Source organism: Anabrus simplex, chromosome 6 (assembly GCF_040414725.1).
Source record: "Anabrus simplex isolate iqAnaSimp1 chromosome 6, ASM4041472v1, whole genome shotgun sequence".
Classification (NCBI taxonomy): domain Eukaryota; kingdom Metazoa; phylum Arthropoda; class Insecta; order Orthoptera; family Tettigoniidae; genus Anabrus; species Anabrus simplex.
In genome coordinates this window covers 327,447,373-327,466,915 of record NC_090270.1, presented here as the reverse complement: position 1 = coordinate 327,466,915, position 19,543 = coordinate 327,447,373, and the positions used below count along the sequence as shown (strand labels likewise).

The 19,543-nt window shown below is 41.4% G+C and overlaps 1 protein-coding gene and 1 pseudogene across 1 annotated transcript in view; one reads left to right on the top strand and one right to left on the bottom strand.

Moving 5' to 3' along the window:
- LOC136876009 (alkaline phosphatase, tissue-nonspecific isozyme-like) overlaps positions 1 to 19,543 on the bottom strand; it is a 317,503-nt gene that overhangs the window by 182,838 nt on the left and 115,122 nt on the right. The window lies entirely within an intron of this gene.
- LOC137501193 (uncharacterized) overlaps positions 1,227 to 19,543 on the top strand; it is a 37,297-nt pseudogene continuing 18,980 nt past the window's right edge.

Below are 19,543 nucleotides of genomic sequence, written 5' to 3'. Positions count from 1 at the left end.
TCGTGATGAACAGTGAACATGATTCTAATAGTGAATTAAGTGACGGTATTGGGGAAGAAACAGATAATATCAACATTCCAAACATCCGCGAAGCCACTATTTCCAACAACAGTGCTTATAATGCTCCAGGCACAAGCTGCAGGTACGGTTCCAGATGAGGGTAATCCCTGTCGTTATTTTGTTGGTAAAGACAATAAGACTAAATGGAAGAAAGACAAATTCCCACAAAATGTTCGCACACGAAGCCACGATTTAGTTTCCACTCATTTACCAGGACCTGTAAGGGATGCTATGAATGTGCACACTCCATTAGAATCGTGGTCATTATTTTTCAATGAACCTCTTATAGACTTGGTAGTTGGTGCAACTAATATATTTATACGATCTGTTACATCTAACTACAAGAGTGACCCAACAATGTGCAGAGAAACTACAAACAAAGAGATCATGGCTTATTTTGGTCTCTTATATCTTGCTGGCACATTACATGGAGGTAAAATGAATATTGAGGACTTTTGGGATACAGACGGAACAGGAATTGAAATATTTAGAGCTGGTATGTCTCTGAAAAGGTTCAGGTTTCTTACACGTGTTATTCGCTTTGATGATATCCATTCACGGAATGAAAGGAAGTGTAAAGATAATTTAGCAGCACTTAGGGAGCTCTTGGACCTCTTTGTACTGAACTGTAAGAAGTATTATTCACTTTCAGAATTTGTTACTATCGATGAAATGCTAGTACCATTTCGAGGGAGGTGCCGATTTCGGATGTATATCCCCTCTAAGCCAACAAAATATGGTATAAAAGTCTTCTTGATGGCTTGTGCTAAGAGCTATTACGTTAAAAACTTAGACGTTTATGCTGGAACTCAACCAGAAGGCCCACTTCGTGTTAGTAATAAGCCTGATGACGTTGTCTTACGACTAGTGGAACCAATAAAAGGCAGTGGTCGAAATGTAACAGTAGATAATTGGTTCACCTCTTACAGCCTTACGAAGAAACTTCTAACAGAACACCTCTTACAGCCTTACGAAGAAACTTCTAACAGAAAACAAACTTACGCTTGTTGGTACTTTGAGGAAAAACAAGTGTGAAATACCAGGGGAATTCCTTGCAAAGAAATCAAAAGAACAATATTCAAGTACCTACGTTTGGATTTCAGGAGGAGGTTACTATGGTGTCGTATGTGCCAAAACGTAACAAATGTGTAATTCTACTTTCCTCTATGCATCACACGGCAGAAATTGATGAAGAAAATGGTGTCAAAAGGAAGCCAAAAGTCATCACTTGCTACAATGACACCAAGGGTGGCGCTGATGTAGTGGACGCTATGAGTGCAGAATATACAGTTGCTAGGGGAACAAGGCGCTGGCCATTATGTTTATTCTTTGCTGTACTGAATATTGCTGCCCTAAATGCATATGTTACGCTAAAATCCAACCTTGTGGTTATGAAAAGGCGTGTGTTCCTCAAGGAGCTTGCAAAATCACCTGTGCAACCGTACATGGCAGAGCGAGCACACCAAAGTTTTCTGCCTCGAGAAATTCGACTTCTGGCTGCGAGACTTTCGGGGGAAGCTATTGAAAATAGAGAATTGCCGGAGCCTGGGAAAAGAGGTAGATGTCATATGTGTAAGGACAACAAGACAAAATACTCCTGCAAGATCTGCAAAGTTTGGGTTTGCCTGACACATGCGGAAATGTTGTGTGTAAACTGCGTTAACAATTGAGGAACTTCACCCGAGTTTAATTGGTTAAAATATTGAACCTAAGCCACTTTTTCTTAGGCATTTGGATAACAAATACGTTCATTTGCATAAAACAGTATTATCAAACTGACATATCAAGTGGACTTTATTTGTCGCGATTTTTTTAAAAACATTACTTTTTCCAGCTAAAATTTTAAGCTTATCTTCCTTTTAAGTTCTTTTTATCAATAAAACAATGCAGAAATATAAAATTGAGTTAAAGTTATAGAGAACATTCTATAATAATATTCAATGTCTTATATTGTAAAAATAAATAATTTTAAAAAGTTTTATAGACGTTTAGGTTTTGGGTCTACCAGACCCAGCCCGACCTTTCTTGTTACATTTTCCACCCGACCGTTCTAGGGTTAACAAAGTATATGGACCTTAGCCACGGACATGTATTTAATTATTTGTCGGTCAATCTGGCGCGAATTTCCAAAGACGACGGGCACAAGCTCCCGCGGCTTCAAGTTCCAGATCGACACTGAAAATTATACGGTGGGGGGTTTCTTTTATAATCTCAGGAGGGACGCTATCCCCTCTATGAGGCTTGATTGTGTAATCTGCCAAATTTGCGTCTAATAGACCGATTTTGATGAAACTTGTCCCAGAACTCCGGACAGGCTTGCACTGATGTTAGATGTTAAATTTATAAATTTTCTACACTCACACCCGGGGAAATAAATTATTTCTGCCCGTGCGTTTCGCGCGTTTTCTTCCTCCCCTGACCTTGGCACGTGTAGCTGGTTCGCTGATCTCACGCTAACATGTACTTAGGCTTAACTGCATTTAAGTTTTTTCCTGGTGTCTCTATCTTCACGTAGGGTGTACGAATAATTTTGCTTATTTATTTCTTTATTTACTATATTGCCAAAATCCCTCGTTGTATAGAATTCCATGAATTTAAAGAATTGTCGGGCACTCGAGTTCCACCGAGGTGTCCCGGCAATTCACGAGCTTGCCGTGAGTGAGAACCTTCCCACGCGACATCGAGGCTCTTAGGAGCGCAGCATGGCTGCCCTCAAACACAAAAGTACTTTCTTAATACCAAATAAATATTGGAGAAAAAAAATATTTTTCTCACCGTAGAATTATGGGTTCAATATTCAGCTGATGTATCTGTCGTCAACAGAAACTGACCCAGATTGCCTGGAAACGGTGGTAGTGGACAGAACTGGATGAAATTCTCAACAGCAGAGGATGTCAAGTCCCATTTTTACAACAAGTCCACGTATCACGGTGTTCTTCAAAACATAGTAGCCTGGTTGAGGTGCGAGGTAACCTGAGTTGCTCCGTTTTCGCACTAGCCATACACTGACGTCATTGTCACGCATAATCTGCGAAGTTTACACTCCAGAAGTCGAGTGTTACCTGAGAGATACACGGTGGCGGGTGGTTGCTTGCTGTACCTCGAGCTTGCCTGAGGCTGGAAGCCCATCTCCCCTCCTACCTTCCTTTCTCGGAAGTGGTGCCACTCACAAGGGAACATCCACATTGGTGAAGTCTCCGATCGCGATGAAACTTAGCAAACACATTGAGGTACATGTAAAAACAATGCCAGCATCAATTTCAGGCGCCAACATTCATTAGCGCGTTAACTAAGGGGCCTAAAAGTTGCGACATTTCAAGTTCTGCGCGAACGGCGATGAATTCCTCCTGACCAATGCTTAGCCGGAACACTGCTTTGTGCCACACCTCTGCTCCTCCTCCCCTCCGCCCCGTCTGGTTCAGCACCACTCGTTTCCCTCTCCCCGCGCTGCCGTCTGCTTACCTGTCGAACAGAACCTCTGCTACACTGCGTACGCTATCAGCCTTCCTCATAGCTCTCCCTTGGAATTTCCACATTGTATAGGCAGTTTACATTTTATGAAATATTTATGAAAACGTTTGCGACGAGTCCTTAGGGGCAATGTCACTGAGCGTGTCAAAAATTATTTTTCATCTTCAAGCAAGGCACGGAAGTCACGGTGAAGAAGGTCCGCTGAACTTTCGGGAGCTGCAGCTTTATGACGCGATTGAGGGCGAGTGTTAAGCAGTCAACTATTGTCAAATAGGTTTTGACGCTCACGGGGAGATGTCACACTGCGGACATAGGCCGTAACAACGTAGATTGAAGCGTGGTCTTTTGCGCTGCATGTGAAATTGTAGGTTTATGATATGTTGATTCCGATAACTCTGTCAGACTCGCTGGCTGAACGGTCAAGCAGCCTTCAAGCGCGTGGAGGAGGGAGGGGAATGTGCCGGGGAGAACCACTTGGAGGGTAAAAGGCGGTGCAGAGGGTGTGTCTCCAGACGGGAAGTGTGTGTGCCGGCTTAGCATTGGCCAGCAGGTATTCATCGCTGATCGCGCAGAACTTGAAATGTCGCAACTTTTAGGCCCCTTAGTTAACGCGCTAATGAATGTTGGCGCCTAAAATTGATGCTGGCATTGTTTTTACATGTACCTCAATGTGTTTTCTAAGTTTCATCGCGATCGGTGACTTCACCATTGTGGATGTTCCCTTGTCAGTAGTGTTGTGACTTTCATGCAATACAAATGTCACGAGCTGCTGCCAGCTTTATCTCACAGATACGACGCGAGTACATTTTTAAGTATTCATGTTTATCTCTAAAATGCGTTTGATTTGCTGTGAATTAGCTCATTATTGTTTGTGTTAGTGCTTGCAACTCGAGATCTTTTATAATTGAAACTGTAGATTATTTGTAAAACCGTATTGTGTTCAGTGAGTTGTTCGAGTAATCAGTAATATCACGATCTCAGGATCCCGAAGACTGTGAAAATAACAATCAGATAATTATTTTGATCGTTTCACATATGCCAGTGTCCTTTCTCAATATTTCAAGGGACATATTATAAATGAACCTTAAAGTGCATTTTGTGTTCTTTCTACCTTCCGCAAATTATATTGGGGCTGTGTAGATGGAATGAATGTATCGCTCACATACGACGCGAGCACTGATGCTACTTTCAGAACGCGCGGGGCAGTATTAATTACCACCTATCCTTTCGTCAGTTGTCCACAAACGTGTCAAATCTGCCTACCTTGAGTTATGTGCACTTCTTTTTGATACTGGAGTACGGATCTAAAACCTACCCTTCTAGAACTATACCATTCCTAACTCATTCTATTCCATGGCCTACTCGCGTATACCACTGGAAGTTGCTGTTGAAGGGGATGGTCATGGCAAACAGATATTTTTTAAACTCACTAGACATTTTCCCACCGGGTGAGTTGGCCGTGCGCGTAGAGGCGCGCGGCTGTGAGCTTGCATTCGGGAGATAGGGGGTTCGAATCCCATTATCGGTAGCCCTGAAGATTGTTTTCCGTGGTTTCCCATTTTGACACCAGGCAAATGCTGGGGCCGTACCTTAATTAAGGCCATGGACGCTTCCTTCCAACTCCTAGGCCATTCCTATCTCATCGTCGCCATAAGACCTATCTGTGACGGAGCGACGTAAAGCCCCTAGCAAAAAAAAAAGACATTTTCCCTGCAACTCATTTCTGTTGCAATTAGGGTGATTCCCTGGTTAATGTCTCCTCTAAAGGACATTCCACTTTAGGAAAACAGTATTGCTCTTAAGGACCTACAAGGAGTGAACACACACCCTCAGTAGTATAATACAGGGATTCTGGCGCCTCCTCCCGCGGGAAATTGCTATTTTGGCGGGAAATTTGAATTTTGGCGGGAGATTTGAATTTGTAAACAAAGCCACGTGCTTTTTGACAGCTGTCATCGACAACAACGCATCGCTAACCTCACTGCTGCCATCTTGACGGGCCTAAACCTCAGTAGTGCCAACTTAACCTAACTAGCGTGAGGTAAACAAAGCCACGTGCTTTTTGACAGACAACAACGCATCGCTAACCTCAGTACTGCCATCTTGACGGGCCTAAACCTCAGTAGTGCCAACTTAACCTAACTAGCGTGAGGTAAACAAAGCCACGTGCTTTTTGACAGACAACAACGCATCGCTAACCTCAGTACTGCCATCTTGACGGGCCTAAACCTCAGTAGTACCAACTTAACCTAACTAGCGCGTGGTAAACAAAGCCACGTGTTTTTTGACAGCCACGTGCTTTTTTGACAGCTGTCATCCGCAATCTTTAAACTACAGAGCACTGTGCTGCCCTCTTTATCGTAGTAGATGTAAAATTCGTCACCTGTCATCGGCAGTGCTGCCATCTTGGCGGGCCTAAACCTTATTGCTACCAACTTAACCTCACTAGCGTGAGATAAACAAATCCACGTGCAGCTGTCATCCGCCATCTTTAATCCATAGAGCACCGTGCTGCCCTCTTTAGCTACTTACCTTTGAAATGTGGTACGTCACAGCTGTCATCCGCCATCTTGCATCGCAAACCTCAGTGCTGCACTCTTTAGCTGAAATGTAGTGGCGGCAAATTCTTTATGCTCTTGTTTGGAAACAAAGCCACGTGCAGCTGTCATCCGCCATCTTTAATCTAGAGAGCACAGTTCTGCCCTATTTACCTACTTACCTTTGAAATGTGGTACGTCATAGCTGTCATCCGCCATCTTGCATCGCAAACCTCAGTGCTGCATTCTTTAGTTTGAAATGTAGTGGCGGCAAATTCCACGTGCTCTTGTTTGGAAACAAAGCCACGTGCAGCTGTCATCCGCCATCTTTAATCCAGAGAGCACCGTGCTGCCCTCTTTAGCTACTTACCTTTGAAATGTGGTACGTCACAGCTGTCATCCGCCATCTTACATCGCAAACCTCAGTGCTGCACTCTTTAGCTAGATACCTTTGAAATGTAGTGGCGGCAATTTGAAAAATTCTTTATGCTCATGTTTGGAAACAAACCCATGCGCTTTTTTTTTGTCAGCTATCATCCGCCATCTTTAATCCAGAGAGTGCCGTGCTGCCCTCTATGTGGTGGTAGTAAATTCTACACGCTTTACAAACCCATGTGCTTTTCTGACAGCTGTCAACCGCCAGAGAGCACCGTGCTGCCCTCTTTGTGCCGGTGACAAATTCCACGTGCTTTTTGACAGCTGTCATCCGCCATCTTGCATCACAAACCTCAGTGTTGTACTCTTTAGCTAGATACCTTTTTTAAATGTGGTGGCGGCAAATTCCACGTGCTCTTGTTTAGTAAACAAAGCCACGTGCTTTTTTGACAGCTGTCGTCCGCCATCTTTAATCAATAGAGCACTGTGCTGCGAGTAATTTCGTTAGCTGTCATCCGCCATCTTTAATCCATAGAGCACCGTGCTGCTCTCTGTAGTAGCGGGTAATTTGAAAAGATCTGTTAGCCGTCATCCGCCATCTTTAATCAAGAGAGCACCGTGTTGCATCTTTAGCTAGATACCTTTGAACTGTGGTGGCGGCAAATTAAACGTGCTCATGTTTAGTAAACAAACTCACGCGCTTTTTGTCAGCTGTCATCCGCCATCTTACATCGCAAACCTCAGTGCTACACTCATTAGTTGAAAAATGGTGGCGGATAATTTAAAAAGAAAAATTCGACAGCAGCCATCTCTCGACGCTAATTGCACAAGATGGTGGCTATACATGACTCCTTAAAGGTGCTTATGCGAGATGATCGCTATACATAGTTTCTTATGAGACTCCCTTGGGATGCTTGCGCAAGATGGCTGTTATACAAGGCTCCTTATGAGACACCCTAGGGATGCTTGCGCAAGATGGTGGTTGCTCTTATGAGGCGGCTTAAGGATCCTTGCACAAGATGGCTAGAGACGCCCCCACCCCTAAGGATGCTTGCGCAAGATGGCGGTTATACATAGCTTTGTTCTAAGAAAATTAGATTGAAACATAAGAAGACTAGAATCGAACACTGCACTCGATGTCGTTAACCTTAACATGTGATCCGATACAACATGTCTCATAAGAAACTATGTATAGCGATCATCTCGCATAAGCACCTTTAAGGAGTCATGTATAGCCACAATCTTGTGCAATTAGCGTCGAGAGATGGCTGCTGTAGAATTTTTCTTTTTAAATTATCCGCCACCATTTTTCAACTAAAGAGTGTAGCACTGAGGTTTGCGATGTAAGATGGCGGATGACAGCTGACAAAAAGCGCGTGATTTTGTTTACTAAACAAGAGCACGTGGAATTTGCCGCCACCACAGTTCAAAGGTATCTAGCTAAAGATGGCAACACGGTGCTCTCTTGATTAAAGATTGCGGATGACGGCTAACAGAACTTTTCAAATTACCCGCTACTACAGAGAGCAGCACGGTGCTCTATGGATTAAAGATGGCGGATGACAGCTAACGAAATTACCCGCAGCACAGTGCTCTATTGATTAAAGATGGCGGACGACAGCTGTCAAAAAAGCGCGTGGCTTTGTTTACTAAACAAGAGCACGTGGAATTTGCCGCCACCACATTTCAAAGGTACCTAGCTAAAGAGTACAGCACTGAGGTTTGTGATGCAAGATGGCGGATGACAGCTGTCAAAAAGCACGTGGAATTTGTCACCGGCACAAAGAGGGCAGCACGGTGCTCTCTGGCGGTTGACAGCTGTCAGAAAAGCACATGGGTTTGTAAAGCGTGTAGAATTTACCACCACCACATAGAGGACAGCACGGCGCTCTCTGGATTAAAGATGGCGGATGATAGCTGACAAAAAAAAGCGCATAGGTTTGTTTCCAAACATGAGCATAAAGAATTTTTCAAATTGCCGCCACTACATTTCAAAGGTATCTAGCTAAAGAGTGCAGCACTGAGGTTTGCGATGTAAGATGGTGGATGACAGCTGTGACGTACCACATTTCAAAGGTAAGTAGCTAAAGAGGGCAGCACGGTGCTCTCTGGATTAAAGATGGCGGATGACAGCTGCACGTGGCTTTGTTTCCAAACAAGAGCACGTGGAATTTGCCGCCACTACATTTCAAACTAAAGAATGCAGCACTGAGGTTTGCGATGCAAGATGGCGGATGACAGCTGTGACGTACCACATTTCAAAGGTAAGTAGGTAAATAGGGCAGAACTGTGCTCTCTAGATTAAAGATGGCGGATGACAGCTGCACGTGGCTTTGTTTCCAAACAAGAGCATAAAGAATTTGCCGCCACTACATTTCAGCTAAAGAGTGCAGCACTGAAGTTTGCGATGCAAGATGGCGGATGACAGCTGTGACGTACCACATTTCAAAGGTAAGTAGCTAAAGAGGGCAGCACGGTGCTCTATGGATTAAAGATGGCGGATGACAGCTGCACGTGGATTTGTTTATCTCACGCTAGTGAGGTTAAGTTGGTAGCAATAAGGTTTAGGCCCGCCAAGATGGCAGCACTGCCGATAACAGGTGACGAATTTTACGTCTACTACGATAAAGAGGGCAGCACAGTGCTCTGTAGTTTAAAGATGGCGGATGACAGCTGTCAAAAAAGCACGTGGCTGTCAAAAAACACGTGGCTTTGTTTACCACGCGCTAGTTAGGTTAAGTTGGTACTACTGAGGTTTAGGCCCGTCAAGATGGCAGTACTGAGGTTAGCGATGCGTTGTTGTCTGTCAAAAAGCACGTGGCTTTGTTTACCTCACGCTAGTTAGGTTAAGTTGGCACTACTGAGGTTTAGGCCCGTCAAGATGGCAGCAGTGAGGTTAGCGATGCGTTGTTGCCGATGACAGCTGTCAAAAAGCACGTGGCTTTGTTTACAAATTCAAATCTCCCGCCAAAATTCAAATTTCCCGCCAGAATTCAAATTTCCCGCCAAAATACAAATTTCCCGCGGGAGGAGGCGCCAGAATCCCTGTATTATACTACTACCCTCATACACACGCATAATTCCTTGTGATTATTTTATATTGTTCTGTGGTGTAGTGGTTTGTGTTTAGCTGCCACAAACGGAAGCTGGAACGGGGTCCACTCAGCCTCGGGAGGTCAACTGAATAGAGGTGGGTTCGATTCCCACCTCAGCCATCCTGGAAGTGGTTTTCCGTGGTTTCCTACTTCTCTTCCAGGCAAATGCCGGGATGGTACCTAACTTAAGGCCACGGCCGCTACCTTCCCTCCTCCTTGTCTATCCCTCCCAATCTTCCCATCCCCCACCAAGGCCCCTGTTCAGCATAGCAGGTAAGGCCGCCTGGGCGAGGTACTGGTCATGCTCCCCAGTTGTATATCCCGACCCAATGTCTCACACTCCAGGACACTGCCCTTGAGGCGGTAGAGGTGGGTTCCCTCGCTGAGTCCGAGGGAAAAGCCAACCCTGGAGGGTAAACAGTTTAAGAAGAAGAAGAATATTATATTGTGTTATGAAAGGAAGAAAAACTATGAGGTTTTCATCCGAGTTGTTAAAACAACTACTTAACATTCTCTATTTTATAAATATATTAGCAGGGGGGAAGCACAATGGTGGGAACGGTCATCGTTTTTTTGCCTCCCTTCACTTTCTTACTGAGTTACTCTGGTATATGTAACTGGTAATCTGTTAAGCTGTGAATCGCCGGCAGCTTATCACTGTTGAAGAGAACGTGTGAGATTTATTTCACAGTGATTTATTTGAGTTGTGGCTCAGGCTGTTCATATAATTAAGCAAGGACAAGTACTTAGGAAAAGGCGAAAAATCAAATTGTGGTTTCTGAAAATAATTCAGATAAAGGTATCACCTGTTCGCTTACAAGAAACTGCTGATGTAACAGGTTTTTCTGAGAGGACTCTTGTTGTAAGAACCTAAATAAGCCCCTCTAAATCCCCTGAACACTATATTTCGTAAGAACAATGCTATTTTCTCAACACGGAACGATCTTATAGAAACGAGAGTCACGTATCTAAATTTAACAGTATTTACGTCAATAACATTTAGTACTGAAAATATTCACGAAATCGACTAATTTCTCTAGATAAATATATAAACATTTTTACCAACCCCTTTTAAGTTTCTGATTCCCCCAGGCAAATTTTCTGACTGCATATTAATTGCACCACATAACCAAAACGGCCACAATAAATTGTGCTTCCTTTTTGTAATCCCAGCGTGGTCTCGGGGAATGTGGCTGCGATTTTCATGGTATGACTTTCCCACCGTTGTGGCCAGTTATTTTATGACAGGGCGTTTTCAGGTCCACCCTCCCGCGCTGGTTGCGGTGTGACTTGTAATGTCATGAACTTTAACTGCTCTTTGGCTGGAGTGGCTGCTACGTTCAGCCTATGAACACTGATCTCGGGGAACTCTGTGCAATGACAACCGAAAGTCTGCTCCCAACAAATAGTGAATAATGTTATTTGCTTTTACGTCATAGTAACGACTTCATTTTGCGGTTTTCGAAGACGCCAGGCGCCGTAATTTAGTCCCACAGGAGATATTTTAATCGTCAGTAAATTCATCGACACGAGGCTGACGTATTTGAGCAGCTCCGAATACCATCGGACTGAGTCAGGGTCGAAGCTGCCAAGTTGGAGTCAGAACACCAGCCATAAACACAGTGACAGCTCACTAATATTTACCACGATGGCCATTTTAAAAACAAACATAGCTAAATTTTATTTTCTATTTTCAAAATCTTCCCTCAGTTGAGACTGTTTAACATAAAGAATACAAAAAAACAATTTCGTTCAAAATAAATTAAAGTAAATTATATATCAGTCTGGCGAATACAAGTGGTGTTTGAGTATCAGAAAAGAACTCCTGAGCTTTTTGGTCCCAGTTGATGAACTCCTTGGAACAGATGCTGAAGGTCTTCATCAGCTCTATCGTCTTCTTAAAGACTGTCCCTCTCTCACCCCCTTACTTCTACGTCGTCCAGCTCGTATTTATTCATAATACGGCACCGTAGGCAGGTAGATAGACTTATTTCCCCTCTCTACTTCGTCTAGTTGGTAGGAGTACGTTAAAAATCTTACTGTGGCCTTTCTTCCCTTTAATTGCGGTCATGTGCATCCTTCTTGTGCTGCCATTTACTCCGTTGCCATGGACTTCCTCATGCACTTGAAATCCTTCCTTATGGAGCGTCTGTGCTTACTGCTATAACATATTTCAGAAAAATACTTTACCGGGCGGATTGGCCGTGCGCGTAGAGGCGCGCGGTTGTGAGCTCGCATCCGGGAGATAGTAGGTTCGAATCCCACTATCGGCAGCCCTGAAGATGGTTTTCCGTGGTTTCCCATTTTCACACCAGGCAAATGCTGGGGCTGTACCTTAATTAAGGCCACGGCCGCTTCCTTCCAACTCCTAGGCCTTTCGTATCCCATCGTCGCCATAAGACCTATCTGTGTCGGTGCGACGTAAAGCCCCTAGCAAAAAAAAAAAAATACTTTCATACTTATAGGAAGTGTCATAAGGCAAGCATAAAAAATAATTAACAACTAAAAAGAATTACGAGATGATTGATAAAAAATGCAATTTAAAATGTGCGACACCGTTTCAAGGAACTGCCGTAACTGAACATTAAGCTTATAACATATTTAAAATGTAAATTTGCTCTTATTATTAACCCTGGAAGAGAAGGATGGGGAAGAGGTATCACCCACGTATTTCTTTCTTTATTCCATTGCCAGCTCACATATTCCAAGCTCGCGTGCCATTTGGTTATTAACTACCGTAACATAATTATACACTCTACTTAAGGTTTGAAATATGTTTAGTAGTTGAAACACTATATTCATATCTTGAATGTACTGTATATTATTCTTATAAGTATTAAATTCATATTTAATCATGATTCAAGTAGTTTTGTTTATTTTTACTACACTTTTAGTTTAGTTAGTTATAAATAATTTACTTAATTATTCAATTAATTATTTTGTAAATAATGTTAATTACTGTTTTACACTATGCACACTATTTTAAAGTATTTAGCAGATAAAACTCATTGTTCATAATATCTTGTCTATTTAATCATTTCAGTCAACATCGGATCATAATTTAGGTATGTACATATATGGTCGTGAAACTTGCTGTAAATATTGCATTAACCTGGTGAAGGAGCCAGGTGGAGTACCTCAATAGTTTCCTGCAATTACACAAGGAAAGTAGCAATGAAATAATTAAATTAAAATCACAGTTTTACGTACCATTTCTCTTCTGAAATATTTATTCTTACGAATAAATTCTTTGTTGAACATACATCTGTATTTGCACTTATTTGTTTATGTCTATGATCCGCTCCCCCATGAGTGATCGAAAATTCTTTCTTGCATTATTCACACCGTAATTTCCTCTTATTTTCATTTTTTATAGGAATTACCTAAAAAAATATTCTGACAATCACTATTTCCGCAGTACGTAAATTATTTTCAATTTATCGGTATCGTCCGTTTCTGTTTTCCATTTTTCTTTCGTTCTTAATCCTTTTACCATACAGGTTTGGTTTTTCTCTCGGACTCAGCGACGGATTCCACCTCTACAGGCAATGTCCTGGAGCTTTAGAATTTGGGTGGGAAAAATACAATTGGGGAGGAGGACCACTACCTCTCCCAGTTGGCCTCATCTACTATGCTGAACAGGGGTCTTGTGGGGCGATGGTAATATCGGAAGGGATAGACAAGGAATAGGGAAAGAAGAGGCCATGATCTATAAGTTAGGTACCATCCCGGCATTCGCGTAGAGGAGAAATGGGAAACCACGCAAATCAATTTCGAAGATGGCTGAGGTGGGAATCGAATTCTCCTCTACTCATTTCCGGAGGCTATGGCGACTCTGTTCCAGCCCTCATTCCACTATTTAAATTGGATGGCAGAGCCGGAAATCGAACCCGGGCCTCCAGGGGTGGCAGCTAATGACACTAACCACTGCATCGCAGAAACGGACTCTCTTGCATTTGCTATCCTTAGAATTTAAAGTAATTTTTCGATATTACGATATCCAACCCTAATGATGTTAACTCTACAAATACAACAATTGAACTGACTGACAATGATCATGTCCGATATGCAAGCATCAGACCACCGTTAAATCTATATATATAAAATAAGAGTTTCGTCTTTACATTGCTCAGAATTTAAAAAGGATGGTATTTCTGTATCGGTCGTGACTACAGTAACAAGGAAATGCACTTTTTAATTTTCCGTAATTTCTGTCTGTCTGTCTGTCTGTCTGTCTGTCTGTCTGTCTGTCTGTCTGTCTGTCTGTCTGTCTGTCGGTCGGTCTTTGTGTACACGCATCACTAGAAAACGGCCAAAGATAGTTTAGTTAATATCGGTATGCAAAGTCGGGGAATAAGTCGCTTCAATCTAGGCCATAAATAATTTTATTCACACTGAGAGAAATGGTAGTTTAGGGGAAGGCCTAAAATTTGATTTAGTGGTCCTGTTGATAAATACTAAATAACTAGAGTTATATAGTATTCAATTTCCGATCATTTATATCTTATACATTTTTTACCGTACCGGCTATGACAATAGAGATGTTCACGAATTTGGATTTTTGTTGCTTAAGTCCATATCAGCGCCAAGTCGCGAGAAAATGAGTGAGCAGAATTTGATGAAAATTGATATGTAAAGTCGGGGAATAAGAAACTACAGTCTACGCTATAAATAATATTATAAGACGCCCTAATATCACATAGTCGAAAGAAAAACTTAATATGAAGTCCTACGATATAGAAAGCTCATAAATTTGATCAACAATAATATTACATTGACCATTGTTTGTTGTGATGTGCTTTGTGTCTTCTGTTGCCACTAATCTCAGATAGATGGGATTATTGTTGCTTAGCTAGTGTTTTTTAATTTGCTTTACGTCGCACTGACACAGATAGGACTTATGGCGACGTTGGAATAGGAACGGGCTAGGAGTGGGAAGGAAACGGCCGTGGCCTTAATTAAGGTACAGACATTGCATTTGCCTGGTGTAAAAATGGGGAAACAATTGAAATCCAACTTCAGGACTGCCGAGAGTGGGATTCGAGCCCATCATCTACCGGATGCAAGCTCACATCTGCGCGTCCCTAACCGAACGGCAAATTCAACCGGTCGCACCGAGTATAACAGCCTGCCTGAATATTGGCGGGAAGTGCCTGGGGAATTAGATAACTCTCTTCTTTGGCATGCCATTCTTCTGGTTCATAAATTTTCTGATACTACTGGTACGTAACACACTGGTTCATTATAGCATTCGAGCTATTCAATCTCTACTCTGTGGCACTGATTGGAAGGAGCAGTGTGCACAAGACGTAAATAATGGCAGAAGAGTGTTCACAGCTGTCTGCGGCCTGGTCATTCCAGAACTGGGATTTTGGATTGTTAGATCGGCACCGTAGTACTGTTCATTAAAGTGACAAAATGTGCGGTTTTTCATTTGATCGAGTATTTTATATGATAACATTGCTTTTAATCGTTACATTCCTACTGGCGTTTTTGTAATGACTTAAGTTATGTTGACTTCAGTTAGAAAACTACAAAGACAGTCTTTCTGAGAATCGAGTAACGAAGCACGGGTACTTAACCTAGTTAGAGATAAAAGCTAATTCCAATTCAAACAATCGTCTTATTTCATTGTTGTAAATATGTAATTCTTTACGTGTAGAACAATCATGATATCTCACCTCGTGACCTAGCAACAATGCACCTTCTTATCTTATAAAAAAAGTTGTTCGTGTCTGTTCGTCTGTTTGTTTGTTCCACCATCACGTCGAAACGGCTGGATAGATCTCAACCAAACTTCATATTTAGAGTATACTCACCCCGGGGAAGGTTTCGATATGCATATCATTTTAAAATCTTTGAAAAGACGGGGGTTTTATAGACAAACCGTTTTTCTCCTATACTATTATAGGCAAAATATCGAATTTGTCGTATAAGGACGAGACAAAGCTCAATTTAATCCTCATGACGCAAAGAACAAAACTCGGTACGGGCCAGAAAACTATGTCTTAAGGTCCTAAAACCAACCGTTACGGAGATATTGGCACCACACTACCCCTGCTCTAGGAATCGGATAAAGAAATGAACTGCCGTAACCATGGCAACGTCAGCTCCAGGATTCTAGAGCAGTGAGATTATGTATGTACGTTTGGGCATAGCTGCCAACCAAAATTGGTACAAATAAGACTTAATATCTGGAAAAAATATACTGTTGTGTAAGGCACTCATAGGACTCCTTTGGGCGGGGATGGAAAGGGGGTGAAGTACGAGTATACAAATCTCACTATATATAGAAATGGAAGTGTGTGTGTAAATGACACATCTCCTAAACAACTGGAGCAATCTCAACCAAACTTGGTACACGTATTACTTACTATCGGGAGACGAGTACTGTGGGGGTAAGCCATCCCTAGCGCCCTTAAGGGAGAGGGTCGGGGGGGGGGTAGTTACAATAATAATCGAGAATAGTGTCGAATTCATAGTTTTCGGGGTCGCTGAGTTGAAAAGTAATACACTAGAATTTTTTTAAGTCCAGCCTCCTTTTAGGTGGAGAGCAAAAGGGGGGTGAGATATAGAAATAATTAAAAACAGTTTCGAATCCATAGATTTCAGGGTCTCTGAGATGAATAGTATAACTCTGGATATTTTGCAAGTCCAAGTGGGGAGCGGAGGGGGTGAGATATAAAATTAATCGAAAAACTACATATAAAAATATTACCTTCTTACTATATATAAAAATTGATGTATGTGTGTGCGTGGGTGTGTGGGTGTGGGTGTGTAAATGACACATCTCCTCCTAAACCACTGGAGCAATTTCACCAAACTTGATACACTTATCAATTAGTATCAGGAGACAAACCGCGTGGGGGTAAGACACCCCTAGCACCCTTATGAGCAGGGGGCGAGGGGGGTGGTATAAAATAATCTAGAATATTATCGAATCCACAGTTTTCGTGGTAGCTGAAATAATTAGTGACACTCCGAATTTTTTAAAATTCATGTTCAGCCCCCTTTGGGGTGTGGGTGAGGGGAGTGAGATATAAAGATAATCGAAAACAGTGTCGAATCTACAGTTTTCTGGGTCACTGAGATTAATGTTGACAATCCAGATTTTATATCTCTTAGTGGTGGAGGGCGGGAGGGGGACAGTCTCATTGACTTTTGAAATCCTGTACATCGTATCTATAGTGCGACGGCTAAATACATATAGTTATCACTTATTAATTTTTGACAGGATAAAATACTTCCCAGTCGATTCGAGCTTCCATAAGGACGAAGTTTTACTCGAAAATTAAATAATCTAAAACTTGAAATCAAACACATCTAAATAATTTTAAAACTACATAGGCCTAATAGATCATAACATATCAATCTGCAAGTCAAAAAGGAATTCTATAAAAATTCACATCACACATAACTAACTGGTAATGCAAATCTTAAAGGTAAATATTCAGAAACTATCCGGGCAACGCCGGGTACTACAGCTAGTTTATTATAAGGCTGAATAAACTTTTCTCCCAAAATGCTTAAGGCATGGAAATAAGTACAAATTTCACGATCCTTTTATATATGACTTCAGTTATGCAGTATTTATCGATAGGACCACTAATAGCATAAACATTTTAGAATTAAATTGTAAACGTTCCCCTAAGCTACCATTTCACTCAGCGTGAATAACATGATTTATAGCCTAGAGTCTAGTGGCTCATCCCCCGACTTTACATACTCATTTTTATGAAATTCTATCCAGGCGTTTTCTTGTGATGCGCGTGCATATCTACAGACAGACGGACAGAAACGACGGAAAATTAAAAAGTGCATTACCTTCTTACTGTCAACTTGTCCGATACATAAATGCCATTATTTTTACAGTCTGAGCAATGGACAGACAAAACTCATATTTTATATATATATATATATATATTTTTTTTTTTGTATCTGACTCCAAATTTTGTGTGGCGCTAAATCTTAATAATATGTTGTTGTGTTTTAAATTTGGAGTGATAAATTGTAGTTCAAATTTTCATTCATGACATATTTTTCTCTGTCGAACAGCCTAGACGGCTATGCCCATTGTAGATGAGGCCATTATTATCATTTATTACTCGTAATTCACAGATATAGTGATTATGTATTTAATATATGTCTTAAGCTTTGAAAAAACTTAAGTATTGTTCTCCTTTCTTGAAGAAGGCTGCTGAAGAGAGTCAGTACTGATTAAACAGTGCTCGAAGTTCCATTTCTTCTACAATCAACAGAATTACCGGAGAACCCGTACTTAAGGGACAACCCGATATTGAAGGAAACTGTTCCGCGTCCCTTGTAAACTTTCTGGACGCAAGTTGTCCCGAGTTAACGAGACTGAATGTAATTTCAGTTTCAGTTTTACTTCAAACTCTATAAGAAAAAGGATCGTGAAATCTGTACTTATTTTCATGCCTTAAGCATTTTAGGAGAAAAGTTTATTCAACCTGATAATAAATAATAAGGTGCATTGTTGCAAGGTCACGAGGTGAGATATCATGATAGTTCTACACATAAAGAATTACATATTTACAACAATGAAATAAGACGATTGTTTGAATTGGAATTAGCTTTTATCTCTAACTAGGTTAAGTACCCGTGCTTCGCTACGCGATTCTCAGAAAGACTGTCTTTGTAGTTTTCAACATAACTTAAGTCATTACAAAAACGTCAGTAGGAATGTAGCGATTAAAAGCAATGTCATCATATAAAATACTCGATCAAATGAAAAACCGCACATTTTGTCACTTTAATGAACAGTACTACGGTGCCGATCTAACAATCCAAAATCCCAGTTCTGGAATGACCAGGCCGCAGACAGCTGTGAACACTCTTCACCTAAAATTCGTAGCTCATATCCCTAGGATGTTTCAACATTAAGTTGCTTACCTGAAGAGCTAGAACTGGATCTTTAAGGTTAAAATTGAATTGTTGCCTGTTTACAAATTGCTATCTTGGAATGAAAAGACCAATACTCTACACTTATACAGAAAGGGAGTATATTTTTTAAATATTCTATACCACGTTTCAAATGTCCATTTCGTTTATATCCTTATAAGTGATTGCGTTTTATGTTAATTTTGAAACAACAACCGATCAAGGTAATAAAGCAATCCGAATCAATGCGATGGTCGAGAGAGAAGTATCTTTCTTACAATTGTTCATATTTCTTGATACGCTTAGTACAACCTGAATGCCGTATCTGTTACGGCTTTAAAATGAAACTTGGAGAAGAAGAAAATCCTTTAAGCCTGCAGGGATATGCGGGGATGGAGAAGACAGGGGAGTGCCAAGAGTCGTACAATAGCCGGCGTGGATTATCTGTACATCACTCCTGCCACTTGCAGGCGCGTCATAAAACCTAACGCACTTGGAGCGGAAATTGCCAGCATAAAGTCGGAGCTGTTTACCGAAGGCGTCATCAGGTGTAATGCTCGTGAAACCGTTTATTCAAAGCATACCTAATAAATATTATACAACAAAATAGTAGTACAGAAATAGCTTCGAGAGAAGAAGTAAAGTCCTATACCGGCAATGAGTTGACAAGATTTGATTGCACTTTTCCAGGAAACTATTAATCCTATGACGTTGAAATTTTATGCAGATAGCATTACGTGCTTTGTCAATATACTGATATTATTGTTTCAATGCCGACTAAATAATATATTTTCTATATTTTTAACCCCCGGCAAGCGTCGCGACACTTGAGCAACATGGCAGGTTTTGTGAGGTTCGGGGGGACTGCACATGTTTAAGGCTGAATAAGGGTTTCAGTTTCTGAAAAATGTCATTGGACTGACAATGCTCAGTTTAGTTATTATCAATATTCTAATTATTCGTCTTAATTTCACTAAAACCGAGCTCGATAGCTGCAGTAGCTTAAGTGCGGCCAGTATCCAGTAATCGGAAGATAGTTGGTTCGAGCCCCACTGTCGGCAGTACTGAAAATGGTTATCCGTTGTTTCCCATTTTCATACCAGG